At 37.7% G+C, this 11,974-nt stretch overlaps 1 long non-coding RNA gene across 1 annotated transcript; it reads left to right on the top strand.

Annotated features, from left to right (window-relative positions):
- Positions 1-261: 261 nt before the first annotated feature.
- LOC147871478 (uncharacterized) lies at positions 262-6,751 on the top strand. The gene is made up of 2 exons (XR_015538775.1): positions 262-651; positions 5,654-6,751. It is a non-coding gene; the product is annotated as an uncharacterized LOC147871478 (long non-coding RNA).
- The last annotated feature ends 5,223 nt before the right edge of the window (positions 6,752-11,974 follow it).

Here is an 11,974-nt window from a genome sequence, read left to right on the forward strand (position 1 = left end):
ATTACCTTCGAACCATTTAGAGAGTGAAAAGTTGGAAGCCCAAAGCCATTCTCTTAACAGGATAACCTCTTGACAGTGTCATTCTTCTGCACTTTCATGGCTTAAATCTCTTTAAATTTAATCTGCAAAGCTATACTCTGCAAAGGGGGAAAAAAAATAGGACAAGGAAATTCTATCAAGGTGAAAAATTTACATGGAACGGTGTTAAAAGCCTATCTAAACAAACGATGCCCGGATCATAAGCGAAGGATATTGAAAGATACACAACACGAATTGTAGGGAACACTTACTTAATGTATGCCTCAGTACGTTTCGTGCGCATGCGCTAATCTTGAGGTTGTTTTTGTCTAGGCAGTTACTGTAATCATGTTTTCAAGAACCACAAATCCCTATAATTCTTCTTAGCCAACATATATTTTCCAAAATATTACGTGTTCATGACAAAAGACGGGCGCTTGTCCGAAACACGTAATTATTCGATAACACGTAGTGTAAAAAAAAGTGACTGGCGAAAATACACACCGGGTCTCTACACTAGACAGAAATGGCAAACATGCATCAGAACTGAGTGAGTGCGCGGTGGAAACATCTCTGAACTCTGACGCAGCCTTGAAATGGAACTTGCAGAGAATCTACACACAGCAACCGACGGTAAGCGCATTTTCCAAGCCCTCAGTGAACACGTGTAAATGGGTTTGCCAGACTATTCGTAACACAAGAATCGGATACGTCGCAACTCGTGTCACGACCCGATACTAATGCAACGTTAATCAGTGGCGTAATTAGTCACCATTTTGTCCTCCGGCTGTTAGTCAAAGCACACCACAGCCATTATCCAACATTCTATGGAGAAAAAAATATTACAACCACGGGTTAACGCATGCCAGAAACAAGAACAAATAAAGATTAGTTTCGCTGTATAATAGTAATAAAAGTGATATGATTAATACGTACCAAATTAATGGTTACTTTCAGCTATAATTTAGCATAAAAGAGGCCTTGGGATATGTATTTCAATAACAGTTAATAATAACTCGTATAATGGCTGTTATTCAGTAATAAATTGATGAAAAACGTGGTTGTAGAACAAAGGAAAATATCTGACAGAGAATCACATAAAAGAACGCAAAACGAGAGCAAGCGATACTTTTATTGGTTGTCAAATATCATTAAACTTATCAACTACACAAGTTATTTATGCAGGAGTACAGTGTACAAATTTAAGTCACGCATCCAACTACATGCAGGGAACCACTAGAAATAGGAATGACGAAAATGACAAACCAAGGATTGTCCAAAAACACAGCACGGCACTAATGTATTAACTGAGAGAACAATGCCCAATAATATAAAAATGATATAATTTATGTTTGTGTGAGTAAGTATATCACCTGACGTGTGTAAGCGCTAAGGACTTATGTTGTATTATTCAGATCAGCTCACAAAGATGTGGGCGGAATATATGGTTTCCTGATGATAGACGTTAGTTATGGCTATACGTATTCAATGGTCCCCACACACACACACACTTTCAACATTCCTAGAGATGGATGTTTTTAAAATGTATTCTTCCTTGTAGAGCGAAAGACAATGGTTTTGTATGGGTGTGGAGTTTCTTGTGCACCCTGAGGGAAGAACACAGATTTAAGCTGTCTGAGAAGAAAGTTCTGAGAAGAATTTTTGGTCCTATGAACTAAGAAACAACCGGATATCATGCGGAGCTCCATAACTTATGCTCTTTACCAAATATTAATTGGGTAATCAAATCAAACAAGACGAGGGCAATGTTTATAATACATTTGATGAAAATCAGTTCAAAATTAAAATGGAACACATAGACTTACACAGACAGAATGGTGATCTCATTACCCACATTCTTCCTTGAAAAGGAAAGTTGTATAAAAAATGTTTTAATCACATTTTTCCGGGCAACAAACAAACAAACAAACAAATATTAAACATCTAAACCAACCGTAGTAAATTTCAGTTCTATCGTCTTTAAAACAGAACCTCTGTATCAATTAAAATTAGAACAAGCAAATTCAGTGGCTCTCTGAAATACTGCAATTATCACGTGGAACACGCAGTACTAACCGGAGATTCAATCCGGAAACTCTCCTGTCGTTAAGAATGTCCTGTGTAGTCACATCATCCAAACTCTCAGTAAGACAAACAAACAAACACTCATCTCCTGCCGGGTCCATGTCGTCAACTGCACTGTAGACGTAATCTGATAAAAGAGCTACAACGGATGAAAGATCTAGTTACGGTCCGTCGCCAAAGTAACAAAATGTTTCAATGCTGTCGCTTCGGTTTCCAGATTCCAATAAAGTTTTTACTACACAAACCGGTACTGATACTTCAAATTTAAATACTTGTCTGAATAATAACAAAACAATTGTGTGACTAACAAATAAGCTGACTATTACAAGACTAGTCACGTGCCGGGTCAGAAATAAAGCTTGCGACTCCAAGACGGGGGGCAAAATTACGTGCTGCTAAGTACGGGCTATCGCACACCTCGTCAACCACAAAACAGCTCGGAGTCATCCGATATTTATCATTTGCCTCCGTAAGAGAGGGATCCAAGTACAGAGAGCTCACATTATGTATCGAGACAGAAAAAACAAAAGAACTACGTACTTCCAAATAATAATAATCCGTGGCGTACAGCCCTCTGAGAGCCAAGGCCGACTAGCTGGCGTTCACATGCCTAAGCAGAGGTAAACGATCAACCAACCAGACGCAGGGTGACGTGTGGTCAGCACGACGAACCCCCAGCCATTGCTAGCTTTCATGACCGGATTGTAGCTCCCCAATTTCCTCACGATGCTGGGTTGGCACCGGTCCCATACACTGACGAAAGCTCATGAGAAATTTCTTTCCCCGAGACTCGAACCAGCGAGCATTCCGTATCGCCAGTCCGAAGCAAGATGCCTCAGACCGCGCGGTTAATGTAATATGTATAAACTAACGTGAAGAAACTCTTTTCAGGTATAAAGTAATAACAGACAAGATATTAAATCTGTTCACTTATTAGAAAAAATAATCCTATATTGTCTTAAATATAATTCATCCAGTACTTTACACAATTAAATGACACAGTGAAATTAGGTTTTTGATATTCCACTACAAGCAATTACTGTTAATAAAATGTAGCGAGAAAAGATTATGAGCTACCTTTCCTCATATCATGACGTTAATTATTCAATTAATGCCCTATCATTTCATTCACCAATTACAATTTTATAAACATACGCGTGTTGAAAGCCAGCTTGACTTCGCGTTTCCGCGGTGAGAAACCAACACAAAGCAACATGATACATTACAAATGTGTTTTGTGTGTTATAATATAAAAAAATATATCCAAAATAAGCATTTTACACTGTCAATTGAAAAGTCAAGTTTTTGTTAACATTAAATAAATATTTACATTTTAAAAACTGGAACTCTTTAATGGAAACAATGTAATTCAAGCAACACCAGGTTTGAACATTTGAATTGTATTCCAATTAGCATTGTCTGCGATCGTGTTCTTCCGTAAAATGAGGACTAGAAGATAATTTATTTCACATCTTATAAAGCAGACAAAATATGAAAGGAAAGAATTGTAACATTCTATAGAGTTATTTAGACTATTCGTCTTGTCAGTCGAAATAACGCGAGCTAAAGATGTAGAGGCCAATTATAAAAAAAATATAATCTGGAAAAAGCACAAAACTTTCAGAACGGCAAGTCTGAAGTCGACTAAAATATTATATTTTAATAACGACAGTCATTTCTTCCTATTTGGTTACTTACCTGGAACCTAATTAGTATAACAATAGACCAATGCCATATATTTTTCAATAGTCTTATGAAAACTTCATTTCTTACTGTGCCCCGGTGGGTATCTGTCGGCATTAAGTTACGTCACCCCTTGTAATCGTGTCTTCCTCCTAACGTGGGCTGGATTTACTTTATGTAATTGTAGGGGAGAGCTGGGTAAAACAGGTCGCCTGGCTTAGAAACTGCTGCTCCCTTGTGAATTGCAGGCGAACTTCTCAAAGAGAGGAGGGTAACTCGGTATTTAGAAAGAATCAACGAAGGACATCTTATTATTCGTAACTACTTGGAAGAAAGTTGTTTTCAACAGTTTCTATTCATATCTTCGGTTCATCTGATTCTCACTTGACTTCTGTATCAAAGAAACAATTTGGTTTCTTATTGATGGAGGCAGTAACTCTGTAACCTTGCAAGATTACACGGTGCAACATCCTCGAAGAAGCTAGTCATTTTCATTTTAATTTCTTCGAGTGCGAGCTTTAACACTGGGAGCCAAATGACTGAGCCCCGCGGCTATAAGGAACTGCAGCGAACCTAGGATAAAACCCTGCAACTATAACACAGCACAACAAGGCCCGGTGACGGAACCGAAATGACGCCCTGGACGTGGGGTTGTTAACCCGTGGTCCGCCTACGTGTTTTGTACGGCCAGTGTACATATTTGTAATATTCTATCACTCTACGATCCAAAATAGTTACCTACATCAGAAAACACTCTTTATTGATATCGTAAATAAATAACAGCAGGTCTACTTATAACTGTGAGCGACTGTACAGATTGTCGAACGTCAAATCAAAAACTAAGTACAGGTAGTATGGCGTCTGACAAACAACTGGAGGGTTGAATGCAAATAGAAAAAGAAACACTGATACTCAAAAAGTATTCAAACTAAAGCAGTGCCTGGTATGTAATGACGGCAGATTACAATTTTACCTGTTGTCCTTCCTGATTCCTGAATAGTATTTGACGTTCTTTGTAATCTCTGAGAATCTGATTCCGAATCTGGAATAAAGAATTCTGTTTCATGTAAGGTTTTCGTGAAATAAGTAATTTCAATTTCTAATGTTTAGGAATTCAACCACTTTTACATACTGTAACGTTATTCAGATGATACAGAAAAACATCAAAATTTTCTTTACTTCCATTTTAAGCAACATTAAACATATGAATGGGAAAATAAACCTGTAAAAATTGTTCCGGTTCCACACTGTGTAACAGAAACAGAAAATAACACTTATATTTAACGTGTTCGAAACTTTTTTTTCCACTTGATTTCCCCTTATAAGCTCCCTTTTCAAGTGTTCAAGCAACACTGATCCAAAGATAGCTGTCTTCGGACTCATCGCCGTGAAAAACTCAAACCCTTCAACACTGATCCATCTATTCGAAATCCATTTCCCCTGGTAGCGATTTTCCATGGTAGAATTCCGATAAACACTGAGTAACATGTGAATTTGTTTAAACCACATATCCTAACTTAATGTCGTTTTTAATAAACTGTCATGGCGCTGTACTCGTTGGGAGTCTGAAAAGGGTTAAGAATCGCCAGGCGCAATTATGAGAAACGAAATATATAAATCAAGGGTGTTTCACAATAGGGTACTGAGGGTACCGTCACGTCGAGACGGCTAGAAAAATCCACAGTTAACCGACACGAATATATCACCTCAGTCAGGCTAAGACGACTGTCACCTGGGTTGCAGGAGAAAAGTTTCGACCTAGGCAATGCGGAAGAGCATCTGGACTTTATTAAAAAAATATAATTCTTCAACTCTCATAACGTAGCGTTTTAACGAATAAGTTCAACATGATAAATTTTATCCACAGATTTACTGTCATCAGACTTCTGCTTGGGTCAACACTATCATTGTCAAGAGTTTTATCCTGATGAACAAACAACAGTCCGGTAGAAATCTGCCAACGTTTCAGAGATGCTTGCTGCCTCTATCATCAGGGCAAGGACTCCTGAAACATCGGTAAACTTCTACCAAACTACACGCCGCAACGACCCACAAAGACAGCCATCTTCAATGTACATTTGATCTGTGGGTATGAAACAAGATCATCACGCTCTGCGCCATATCAGATGAACGTGAGTTCGCATTACTTTCCCACCTTTTGTCAGTATAAAGACTCTTGCTATAGTCAGGACAGAACGTCCGGTGTTCGATTTCGGACAGGACAGGATTTCTATCTTCCCGCCACGTCCAGATCGGTTTCCTATACAGTAGGTACCGGGGTTCTAGCCGGGGTGTGAAGCTAACCATCTTGTACCCAGAATAAAAATTCATGGAGAAACATTTTTGTTATTTATTGTCTTTCTACTAGAACATGAGAATTTTGAATAAGCCCCCTTATCAGAAACATACGTCTTTCGTGTATAAATCAATGCTGTAGGTAGTATCTCCATACTGACAGAATATTTCAAGTTTTCTTGCGTTCAGAGATTTCTAAGGAACAGCTCCATACAAACTCCACTCTTTCATATTAAACGATTAATCACTTGTGTACTTAACAGAAAGTCTCAAGTCTACAAGCCAATTACTGCTGGTAGACAATTATGAAGACAGATGACACGATTGCTTTTAATTTTGTCTAGATACCGACGTCCTCGTCTAATAAAGAACACGACTTTCAACCGACCACATAACGATTCTACATACCTGTAAGTCAAGAAGAAGAATTTACATAATATTCTCTGTCTTAATAAATGCAGAACACGTGTACTAGCAAAGACCAAGTGAATGGATGGTAGTAAGTACTTCAACTTGAGACGAAAGTGCTTCAACGACATTTTAATACGCCTAAGGCTTACGTTGAAAACAGCTCTCACATTTCTCAGAAACTCTTCAACCTAAATGTTATTAAGTATACGTAATATGTAATTTACCTGAAACAATCCAATGAAGCGGGGTTTATATTGAACAGCTAACAATCACTCAGCTGGTTAAAAGAATTCTAGACCTTTATAAAACCCGATGGTTCATTACAGTGTCCACAAGACCCCGACACTGATCCAAATTCTGAATCCAGTCCACATCTTTACATTCTATTTCCTAAGATCCATTTTAGTATTATCTCCCCATCTACGACTAGGTCGACTTCATTCAGATTTCCTGACTAAAAGTTTCTACACATTTCTCACATCACTCTTAAGCTTAGTTTTCTCTGCGTTTACTTCTATACCAACTTCTTTAAAAGCATCTAACAACGATTCTACATTTTTATTACTGATATATACGTTCTCAGGGGAAAAATCCATCATCGGCATACAAACTCTTCGTTTCCTATTCTAAACCATTCTGAATAGGAAATTTCATCAGACGTGTTTAAATATGCGGAATACACTTTTGATTTACAAACATTTTAAAGAGTCCATCCAGCTTAATTGGTTCACGGAATTCAATAATAGAATAAAATAGAACACTTCCCTCATAACTAAATCAAACGTTTATCCAAAGTCTACATAAATGGCTTATGTTGAGTTTAATGAGTAGTAAGTCTACATCACATTCAATATGAATATCTTTTGGGTCGCTGTGCTGTGTAGTCTGGTAGAAGTTCACCGACGTTTCAGAAGTACCTGCTGCTTCCAACATAAGAACTCCCTGATGATGGAAGCAGCAAGTACCTCCGAAACCTTCTATCATACTTCACGGTAAATAACCTTGAAGACAGCAAAGTTCATACACGTCGCCGTGAGAACCAAAAATCTCACACAATAAGAATGTGGGATAGTATGAAATACAATTGAGATCCAGGATAAGTACACACAAACATTCTACCTGACTAAAAGGCCAAATTAATTCAAAACACGCACTTGACCGGATGCAAGGGCAATTCCAGTCAGACTATTCGTCTCCTGGCTTCCGGTAATCAAAGACTATAGGCCTAAGTTTACCTGAAAACTATCGATACACGTATGAAAAAAAATAAAATTACAACGAATTCTAAATTAAAATCCAGACGTGTGTAACCGGGGGGCTCACACAAGCCCGTTGATAATTTTGTTCATTTTATCTGACCCCTTGGCACAGAAAATATAAGATACCTAGGCGATACATCAGTATCAAAATATCGATACACATATATCCACATATCGATATATTTGCCTGTCCCTTCTTCAAAATTCCAAAATGAATAAGAAAATACAGTAAGCCCCTTGTTAAACTGGAGTCACACCGCTGATCAAATCATATTTAAAAACATTCCTAAACTTTGAGACTCTAACTTTATATTCTATCCATACACAAGACTAGACGTTAATCTTTAAAGGGAATGTTTGACTAAAAATGCCTGTTTCCGTATGTGATGAGAATTAGATGTTCTTGAGGTACGTTGTGAGTGTTGTGAGTATTGTGGGTGAAGGATATATTTTCTGAACCCCAAATATGCATGAAATTTAAACTGTTCAGCCTATCTGAAATGTAGCAAGCTAATATAATTATTTTTAATTCTCGTAAGTGTTAGACTGAGTCTACCACCTCCATGGGGCAGAGTCCTCCTAGAGAAGCTAATACTCACAAGCTCGTCAAAAAATTTCCCGCCTTATTCAGTTTTAAGTTTTATGAAACAATTCACAACAGATCAGATCAGAAACCTAAGCCAGATAAATCTTGTCCAAACCCTCATATATTATATCCTTAATATCAATTTAATTATTAACTTCACACCTATAACACATATCACACATGGTATTGTACCTTCAGGTTTCCCGAATAAATACTTTACTTGCTACATTCCGCGCCAATCATGTCATCGCCATAATATTATTTGGTAAATGTACAAATTATGTACCTCAGAGGATGATTTTAGGTTCTCACGGAGTATAGTACAAAGATGGCTGTCTTGTGGGTTGTAGCACCGTGTAGTCTGGTAGAAGTTAAACAACGTTTTAGAGGTCAATCGGCATCACCATTATCAGGAAGATCGCCCTGTTGATGCAGGCAGTAAGGACTTCTGGCTTGAAGCTTCGATGATGCGTACCTGCAGTTAAAACTTTATGACTGTAAACCAGTAACAATAAAGGCAGCATGTGTGTCAGCCAAGGTATCCGTCCAGGTCCGTGGCGCTTTTAAACACTCAGTACCAAAGTAAGTTTTTAAAATGAGGGGTTTTTTGGCTCTCACACTCAACTCTTACAGCCGCGATTAATTTGTGCAGGAAACGATGAAGCGCGACTGATTTGACTGCTACAAGAATGATCAATTACGAAAAAATATTTTAATATTTTTGCAGAGGATTGTTATGGACGGTTGTTTGCTGTGCAAATATCGGTTTAAGCAGACTTTAACAATTAAGGCACGAAACATGACGTCACCTATCTCGACTCAGTTCATGTGACCTCATAGTGGCTTCAGATGTTACAGGAAACGACGCGGGGCCTTCATTCTGAAAACTGCGTGCATCAAATCTAATGGCTCTACACAATTTGCCCCGACATTGCCTTTCCATCGTATTTGATCTCTGAAAAGGAGGATACGGCTTGATAATTCATTTACAAACGAGCCTTATACTTAAATCTACTGAGAATTTTTGCAGCCAAAGCTTTGCTCCAATCAGGCAATTGACTGACAGTTCAGTGAATGACAGCTTTACCAAGAGAAACTGCAGCTTAAGTTCTGGTCCATACTTTATTCGTTCTCTGCGAAACTTTATAGCCTACATAACAAATTAACTGACCTTCTTTCATTGTTTCACACAACTAACCTTACTTCAGACTGTAAAGGATTCTGCGAAACGAATGACTTCAAAACATAAAAATAACGTAAAATATAAAAAGAGAAGAAATAACTTTTCTCATTTCCAAAAGTGTCATGAAATCTGCGACATGATTAATGACTGCAAATTAAGTTCAAAAATGATGCAGACTTCCGTAAGATGAAGTAGAAACGGTGAAGCACAGTGAAGGCAGATAACTTTCTTTCCAAAAGCCTCTGAGGCATATAAAAGGATCTGCTCAGGGCTAAATGTAATTAAAGGAAGGCTTTTGATAGTGCTAAGTCCTCTCCCAGGAATTTAAGGAGAAACGAGTTCTGCAAAAGTGCAAAAATAAAAAAAAAGTACTGACAGTGAGTACTTGTACCACAGCGTGTACAGGAATCTAATAAAAAAATTACAAAATCAATTATAATGTAATAATAATTGAAACCAATTCTAATTTATGTTTTTGGTTGCAAGTACAGTGCGGACTATTTGTTCCTCTAGTAGACTCAAAGGTATCTCTGTGCTTAATTAAACACCAAATCATAAGGATGTATGGAAAAGTGGCGGCAAAGGTCCATGTATTCTTAACGTTCGTACTAGACAGTCGCCTTCACACTCTGGCGACTCTACCCAAAATAAAAGATCCCCAAATACCCGTTGAAGTCCCAAAGTCGGCATGGACTCGGTAAAAAATTACGCGCCATGTAAACGCACAGGGGAGAGGTGGTATCGCTTCTACTCATTCTTGACGTCGGCACTAGATAAGGGTGAGTGGTTAGGGTCACGCCCCGGCCGAGCTCTACCCCCGGGAAGGGACCCTGGTACCTATTGGATAGGAGGATGGGTGAGCCCCAGAGCCGGTCTGAACGCAGAGGCTAGAGGAAAAGTCCTCTGCCCACGTCGGGGAGCGAACCCCGGTAGTCCAGCCCGTAGTCATCGTTATCCCGACTGAGCTAAGATAAAAATAAGTCATTGACCCTATCAGAAATCGAACCCTGGTCGATATGAGCTTAGGGACGAAACAAAAGTTGCTAAGATTGATGGGTGATATTGGGGAGTAATTAATTTCACTATCAAATGTTGAATAATTCAGAAGAAAAATAAATTGATTTTCTGCATTTTTATTCGTGTTCCGTTCAATAATAGTACAATAAAGCTTGTAATTTCGAATATTTGACATATAAATGGAAACAGAGTTGTCCACTTCATTACGAAACTGGACGTCTGTAATAAAATTTCCAAAATATTTATCCAAAAAGACTTACCTATAACCCCAAAATGTGCACTAAAATGGAAATTTCCAGTCTAACTTCAATTAAATTGACATAATTCACTGAAAACAGAAAACGCAAGTGTAAAAAATACAATACCAAAAAGCCACAGGATCAGAACTACATAAATGCACACACAATTCCAGACATCAAAATATTCTTGCGGAAAGAAAGCTAAGATTTTATGAGAATCAATCAAGTTTATAGCACTGTTTTCTTACCAACTCTCTCATCTCAAAGAAACCAAATCCTAAAATAACAAACTTGTTTCCCTCTAGGGTGAGAGGACACGAAAAAGAAACATAAAAGGAATGATATAAAATGTGTTGGCAAGCGTGCGCATGCTCTGTGTCTGTTTGTCTTTCAAAGAGTTTGGGATCACCCCAACTTCAAACTCGCCCTTCCATTCCTGCAAACGTCTTTTGAATTCAAATTAGCGTGACATTCAACATTAGGGCGCAGAAACGTTTGTAGACTGACTTTCATTGTGGAAATAAATCATATTCCACGTTGATATGGATTAAGTTACCTCGGGCCAGTTCTTAAAAACTGTTGATTTAAAGCAAAGAACTGTAATTCAGCAAGTCGTATCCTTTAGAAACTAAAAGACAACTGTCTTGATTATAATAAAAATCCTTTGTGTACCAAGATAATATGGTTTGGGCCCAAAAGATTATCTTAGCAAACAACTTTGAAAAGTTTAGATTGCAGCCTAATAACGATTTCTGAACTGAGTAATAATTAATACAAAAATTTTAGAATATATTACTTTCCTACATGCCATATGACATAATGCGTCTCTCTCTTTATCATATTGCTCTATAATAAAAAAAGATTAATATTATAAATGCATGTAAATGAAGATTATTCTGATACTACTGCTGCTGCTGCTGATAATGTTTTACATGCACAGATGTGGACTTTTATAAATCGATATTCTTCAGTCGGTTTTATCAGACCTCTGACCCCGAGCACCAAACAATTACATTATACAAATTTTAAAAATAACAAAGAAAATATTTCAACAAATTCAATTTTAATAAAATGACGATTACGTGTGGGGGAAATGAGAAATATATACAACATTTTAAACGTGCGCGTAATATAATCGATTTTAAATAAACAGGATACTGAGTGGATTCGTCTAGCTCAGGATGGACCAAATGGTTGG

Source organism: Zootermopsis nevadensis, unplaced genomic scaffold (assembly GCF_977971745.1).
Source record: "Zootermopsis nevadensis isolate Lab colony 2312 unplaced genomic scaffold, Znev_1.0 Znev_ptg000053l, whole genome shotgun sequence".
Classification (NCBI taxonomy): Eukaryota; Metazoa; Arthropoda; class Insecta; order Blattodea; family Termopsidae; genus Zootermopsis; species Zootermopsis nevadensis.